The sequence below is a fragment of the Calypte anna genome, chromosome 3 (assembly GCF_003957555.1).
Source record: "Calypte anna isolate BGI_N300 chromosome 3, bCalAnn1_v1.p, whole genome shotgun sequence".
NCBI lineage: Eukaryota > Metazoa > Chordata > Aves > Apodiformes > Trochilidae > Calypte > Calypte anna.
Window position 1 is genome coordinate 26,672,773 of NC_044246.1, and position 7,587 is coordinate 26,680,359.

The following is a 7,587-nucleotide window of genomic DNA, read 5'->3' on the forward strand; positions in this document are numbered from 1 at the left end:
CTTTCTCTTTTGCTACCGCGTAAATGTACGGCCCGGGGAGGGCAGAGCGAGCGGCGAGGGACGGCCCCGCCGGCCAATAGCGGGGCGGCGGGGCGGGGATGGGGGCGCCGCCGTCCCGCCGGGAGGCCGGGAGGTGATGTCATCGGCAGCCAATCGGGAGGGCGCCCCGGGCAGCAGCTGCACCGCGCTGACAGGCGGAGGGAGGCCGGGTGCCCCCCCCGGCAGCGCCCCCTGCGGGACGGGGTGCGCTTAGGATGCCCGGGGCACCGGAGAGGAATGGCCGGGACCGGATCGACTGCCGGGGTAACGGAACCGGGTCCCATCTGTGCTGCCTGCCTGCGCACCCGCTGAGGGAAACGGCAGGAAACATCCCCGAAACGCTCCGAATCAGCCCTTAATGTGGAAACAGCCACCTCCCGATCCGCGCCACCGGCTCAGGGAGCTGCGCCCCCGAAGGATGCGGCACCTCCCTGTCCCCACCGGCTCCGCAACTGCCTGTGGAAGGAAGCGAGCTGGCGGCGAGCGGTGCCGGCTCCCGGAGCCCATGCGCACCGTTCCCACTGGCAGAGCCATTTATACAAGCTCTAGGGAAGGGACGGCGAGGAGAGCGGCTGCCTTGGAAGCAGGGGAGGGAGGGAAAAGCCTCCCGGTTCGGGGGGTTCTGGGGCTCGGGGGCCAGCGAGGCAACTGAGCACCTTCGAAGCAGGCAGGGGGGGCAAAGCCCCACTCTCCTGGAGTTTCAGGGAAGTGGGATGGTGCTGGGTGGCCTCCCCAGCCTCCTTCCGAAGAAGCAGCTTGACTATGTGCAAGTTGCAACAAATCAAGGAGGCTTTTATTTAGACTCTTTTCCAAGCAATCCGCTTCTAACAAAAACAAGGTACTTTGAGTACAAAAACAAAAACTTCCCTGATCGGCAGCTGTAAACCACAGGGAAGGCAGAAGATGACCCCCACACGCAGCTTGAAGCCGGCTGGGCCCCTAGGGCTCTGCCTGCCAGACCTCCAGGTAGAAACCGATCCAGTTGGTGCGCGTTATGTAGATTCGGATCACACCCAGCTTCTGCCGCACTGGCAGTCCCTACTTGTCCAGTAAAGATCTTGAGCATTTGGATTAAGCTGGACTCTCCCAGTGGAAACAGGAAAGCAATAGAGACTTGAAGACAAGATTTTAGGGATCAGTATAAATCCCTTTCATCCTTTTTTTCAGACCTTGACATGGGTGAACAATGAGCTCTCACCGTTGTTACAGGTGTGCTGCAAAAGGCAAAGAATTATTTTCATGCTGTATGGATCACTCATCAAGCACCAGGAGGGTACCTGGCAGTAGCATGATATTTTGGCACCCCTTCCTTCTCCATTTCAGTATATCCTGGTTCAGCAGCCACGTGGAATCATGTATCAGTGTCAATCCACCATGTGTCAATCCACCATATCAGAAATGGGGAAAGTGGCACCTTTAGAACAACCCATCCCACTGTGTCCTCTCTGATGAAGGAGGTGCTGGAGAGCTTTACCTACAACCAGGAATGCAGACCCCTTTACCTGGAGGAGGGAAGGTGAGGGTAGAGCAGATAAGATGTTGTCAGGATGGTAACACTGAACCTACATTAGTCCCCAAAGATTTGGGTTCTGGGGAGTACATGGAGAATTAATTTGCCAGCTGGGATTTTCAAGCTGTGGTTACCAATCCAACTGAGACTTTCACCAAAAATAGTGTAAAATGCAATAATACCACAATTCAGCAGTTCTGATTTTAAACATCTCACAAAACCAGATAAGAGTTCAGAAGAACTGAATTCTTGATTATCTATTTAATAGTTCCAACTTAAACAGCAGCTCCTCATAGCCATCACTGAAACAAACAGTTGTTTTCCCTAAACGTTCCTCATTTCTGGTTTTGAGTCTCAGTGACAGGGTAGGGCACCCAATCTCCTTTGTGCTGGAGAGAACAGGGGAGCCAGGGCAAGGCTCTCACATGCAGCAGCTTCACCTCCAGTAACCTGCTCCCACCTAGAGCAAACACAGGCAAGGACTTTCAGTAAGCAAGTCTTGGAGTGACTTCATTCTCACGCTAGCAAAGGCTGCAGTCTGAAGGTACTACCTTCTGAAGGCTTATAAATTGTAAGTCACCATGATACCCAACAAAAGGCAAATTAGCTTCTAATTCTGCCAGGTAATTACTGGACTAGCAGTTGCCCTCCCCAGTGAGACAGATAAATGAAGACATGCACTGGTCTCAGATTCCTGGAGGTGCCAGTGTGAGACACCACTACATCTTTCTCATGCTCTCTATTCTTGTCTGCTGCTTTCTATGGTCAGCACCAGGCTTGCCAGAGAGAGGAGGGTTAACTTGTCCTTCCCTCAAAACTGTCCTTTCAAGCCATTCTTTGGCTTGGGGAAGGAGCTTGCCATGGGCTTCTTTCCCTGTTCACCTCCTGAAATAGTCCTCCCAGCTAGAGGATGTAGAAATGGTGTTTCTGTGTTTGGGGATCCTCCCAAAGTGAGACATGTCCTAAAGCAAATATTTCCTTGAAAACACTTGGCATCATTCTTAAGGTATCTTTTACTTTCTAATTTTCTCACCACTAACAATATGGACTGAGGAATCACAGAATCACAGAATGTCAGGGGTTGTAAGGGACCTCTGAAGATTGACTCCAACCCCTCTTCCAGAGCATAACAAAACCAGAGCAGGTCACTCAGAAAAACATCCAGACAGGTCTTGAAAGTCTCCAGAGAAGGGGACTCCACAAACTCTCTGGGGAGCCTTTTCCAGTTCTCTGTAACACTTAAAGAAATTCATCCTCATGTTGAGATGGAACTTCCTGTGCTCTATCTGGAATTCACTGTGCCTCATCCTACCACAGGGCACAAGTGAGAAGAGGTTGCCCTTCCTTCTTGACAGCCAGCCCTCATATATTTATACACATTAATTAGATCCCCTCTCAGTCTTCTCTCCAGACTAAAAAGCCCCAGGTCTCGCAGCCTTTCTTCATAAGGCAGTCCCTTAATCATCCTCATAGCCCTCCATCTCTCAAGTAAATCCCTGTCCCTCTTGAACTGGGGACCCCTGAACTGGATGCAATATTCTAGGTGAGGTCTCACTAGGGCAGAGGAGAGTGGGAGGAGAGCCTCCCTTGGTCTGCTGGATACAGTCCTCTTAATGCACCCCAGGATACCATTGGCCTGCTTGGCCACAAGGGCACATTGATGACCCATGGCTAACTTCTTGCCCACCAGGACTCCAAGGTCTTTCTCCATGGGGCTACTTTCTAGCAGATCACCTCCTAACCTGTACTGGTGCATTTTGTTATTCCTTTCCAGGTGCAGTACTCTGCACTTGTTGAACCTCATTAGGTTCCTCTTGACCTATCTCTCCAGTAGGTCCAGATCTTGCTGAACGGTCACACAGCCCTCAGGTGAATAACCCACTCTCCCAGTTTTGGGTCATCAGCAAACTTGCTGAGAAGACACCCTGTCCCATCATCAAGGTAACTGGTAAAGATGTTGAACAGGACCAGACCCAGCACTGATCCCTGGGGGACTCCACTAGTTACAGGTTCCCAGCTGGACTCTGCATCATTCATCACCACTCTTTGGGCTCTGTTGTGTAGCCAGTTACTAATCCATCTCACTGCCCAGTCTTCTATCCCACATTTCCTGAGCTTGCTCACAAGGATATTACGGGAGACTGGGTCAAAAGCCTCACTAAGGTCAAGGTAGACTACATCCACTGGTTTCCCTGTGTCTACTCATTCAGACACAATTTCAGAAAGAGCCACTCCATCATTTTTCGAGGGATGGAGGTGAGGCTGACTGGTCTGTAATAGCCTGGATCTTCCTTCTTGCTCTTTTTGAAGACTGGAGTGACACTGGCTTTCCTCCAGCCCTCAGGCACCTCTCCTTTCTGCCACGATCTCTCAAAAATGATGGAGGGTGGTAGGGCAGTAGCATCAGCCAGCTCCCTCAGCACTCTTGGGTGCATCCCATCAGGGCCCATTCAATTTGCATAACTGATCTTTAACCAAGTCTTCATTGACCACTGGTAACTCTTCCCTCCTCCAGGCTTTGTCTCTAATATCCAGCATCTGGAGTTCACAAGGGCTGGTCATGGGAGTAAAGACTGAAGCAAAAAGGTATTCAGCAACTCTGCCTTCTCTGCATCCTCTGTTATCAGGGCTCCTGCCTCATTCAGCAGTGGGCTCCCATTTTTCCTATTCTTCCCTTTACTACTGATATATTTGAAGAAGTTCTTCTTGTTTCCTTTTACTTCCTTTGGCAGTTTTAGTTCTAAAAGGGCTTTGGCCTTTCTTGTTACCTTCCTAAGTACTCTGACAACATCCCTATAGTTCTCCCAAGTGTCAAATCCCTTCTTCCATGAGATGTAAATTTCTTTCTTCCAGGAGATTTTCTTCAGAGGCTCCTTGCTGATCTATGCAAGTCTCTTACCACCTCTACCCAATTTTTTTACTCAAAGGAACGCTCCTATCAGGGTTTGAAGGGAGTGGTATTTAAAAACTGACCAACCTTTGTGGGCTCTCTTTCCTTCCAGAGTCTTAGCCCAGGGAATTCCTGCAAGTAGATCTTTGAAGAGTACACGTTTCGTGATTTGTTTATGGAGGAGCTCACCTCACAAAAAAGCTGTGCTGAGCTCACCCACAGCAAGCACTACTCACCTTTGAAGGGTACTCACCCTTTGCCAAGTTTTTGTACAATACAAAGGGAGGTCAAATGTAATTTTGCATCATATTTGACTTAACATTTTTTTTCTAAGAATGTTGACTTTAAGATTCTATTTGTCCCTGCTTTCAGAGAATTTCCTACATAACTTTTACTGACTTCATCCTTAATATATTTTATTATGGCATTAAGACTGGCCTTTTCCTGCTCTCAGAAACCACATCCCGCTGTGATTTTTTTCTGAGCATATTCAATGAACAGCTTTATAAACACTTTTGCTTTCTGTAATTCAACACCCATAAGAGACACGACTTATCTATACCCTAACAACCAAACTTCTGCTTTCTGAAAAGCATACAAGAATTTTTAGTATGAAAGCTGGCAGATCTTAGTTAAATTCCCACTTCCAGCAGTAGCCGCACACAGGATTTTGACATTCATTTTCTTCAGATGTTTTGACATCGTGGTGCATTTGCGCAGACACTTGTAGAAAACCACAAGCAGACAAAGAGAAATCATCTCAGAATTGAAGCAAATCCTCACAAACTCTCACAGTCTTCTAATTGCACAAAATCCAATCAGACCCGTTCAACTTCACAAGAAGGGTAAAGATTACTGAAAACACAGGATGAATATTGAACAGATGTGAAAAAAAGCCATCAAAATTCTCACCCATCTGGGTGCAACATTCCTTAAGTGTTCCTAAACTGGAGTTTTGTGTTACTGAAAGACTGCTTCCACAATAAACCATTCTTATCAGGGACCTTTTCTCTTTTTTTGGGATTAAAAAAAATAATTATTACCTTCTCCAACACAGCCATGCACAGCACCCAAATGCCTTGCCCAAAGCTACCCAACCACATATACTACAGAGGAGAAATTAGGGAAACCTGGGGAAAGCAAACGTGTTAAGCAGCACAGTATTAAAATTGCAAACCAGCATCTTGTGTTTCAGCACATATTGCATGAACTGGCTAAACACAGATCTCCCTGGTGACAGACTGAACTTACATGTATTTACTACTTAAGTTTGCCCATTTGGTTTTTAAGCATTCTTTGATACCTGATAGGTTTTAATGTACTTCATTTTCCACACACATGCACTACATTCAGAGTAGAGGGGGAGGAGAACCTCTCTCAACCACCCCCCTTCTAATGCACCCCAGGATGCACCCTTCTTGGCCACAAGGGCACATTGCTGGCTCATGGTCATCCTTCCATCCACCAGCACCCCCAGGTCCCTTTCCCCTACACTGCTCTCCAACAGCTCAGTCCCCAACCTATACTGGTACCTGGGGTTGTTCTTTCCCAGATGCAAGACTTTACACTTGCCCTTGTAATACACTGAATTCCTCCCTGCCCAACTCTCCAGTCTGTCCAGGTCCTTCTGAATGGCAGCACAGCCTTCTGGGGTGTCAGCCACTCCACCCAGTTTTGTGTCATCAGCAAACTCTCTGACAGTGCACTCTATTCCCTCATCCAGGTCATCAATAAATATATTGAATGGTACTGGTCCCAGTACTGACCCTTGAAGGACACAACTAGAAACAGATTTCCAACTAGACTTCATGATTCTGGATGTCCCTTCCTTGTGGCATACCATGGGACCATTCAGGCAAGGAGGTCACAACAGTGAGCAGGATTTCTTAAATACAGCCACAACACAGGTGGTTAGACAGATGAAGTGAACCCTTATCTGATGACCTCTATGCCTGCTCCATTTTAGGTCTCAGCTGCTGGCGTGGGGCTGTGTGTGTGCTCACTCTTAGTCCTTGTGGATGTCCTTGCAGATGTCCTTGGAAACATCCTTGCCTTCCTTGTGCTATCTTGCAGATCTTGGCTTTACAACACCCCGGGCTGCTGCAGCTGTGGTGGGTTAGGTTCAACAGCAGCTGAAGAAGGATCCAAGCTAACTCAGGAGAATGTGCCTCCAGTAGCCCCATAAACACCCCCATGACCTTTCAGCTTGGGCACGGCTGCATGCTGGGAGGAGCAGGAAGTGGTTCAACATATTTAAGATGCAGAGGTTGGGTGAGAAGATTATCTGTGTTCACATCTTTATTTGTACAGTTCTGCTGAACAAAGGTAGCTACAGACTGATATTTTAATTCCTCTATGGGACCTTTATCCAGGGCTTCAAAACAAACATATTTCTCCTCATCTGGCAGTATATGCCACCATTAAAGCAGCAGAGGAATGGTTAAAGAGGAGCTTGCTTTGGTAAAGTCCACTAGTTTCTCAAAGCTGCCTGGATCTAACTCACTCATTTGTATTTAGGTTTCTCCAACCATCTTTGGCTGCAGCCTGGCCCGGAACCTCAGCAGGACAGGCAAAGATTTACTGCTTTAATAGTCTTTTTATCATTATGATTTCACTGTTTAAACAGCAGCTGTTTTGGTGAACATGCAGTGACTGACTTCCCCAGGGCACCTGTACCATAGGAAGCAGAAGAGACTCCAGTCACAAGAACTCCTAAGGTGTGCTCCTGGAGCCCCAACATCACCCACACGTAGAAACACCAGGAGCGTGTCAAGAGGAAGGGACAGGCAGCACATTTGTGCCATGCAGGAGGGGATATGAGGGCTGGGGAGGGAAGGAGTAAGAGAGTGTGAAGAGAAAAAGGGAACTGACTTCTGAAGGTATTTATAAATCACATTCAGGACAGACACAGTCTTACTTCCTTTTCGTAAAGATGGGGTGAGATCCCTCACTCTGTGTTTTCTTAGAAGAACCAAAGTGGAAGACATTACTGATGGGGGGAAGAGCCATGAAGCAAGAGGACTGGAGAAAGCCCAGTTACAGTCATTCCTATAGCTCTGTTCAGTAGTTTGGGGTCACAGAGGCTAGTACCTCCTGGCTTCAAAAGGAGAGCAGGGAAGGTGAATTATTCATATCAGCTCTATTGGAA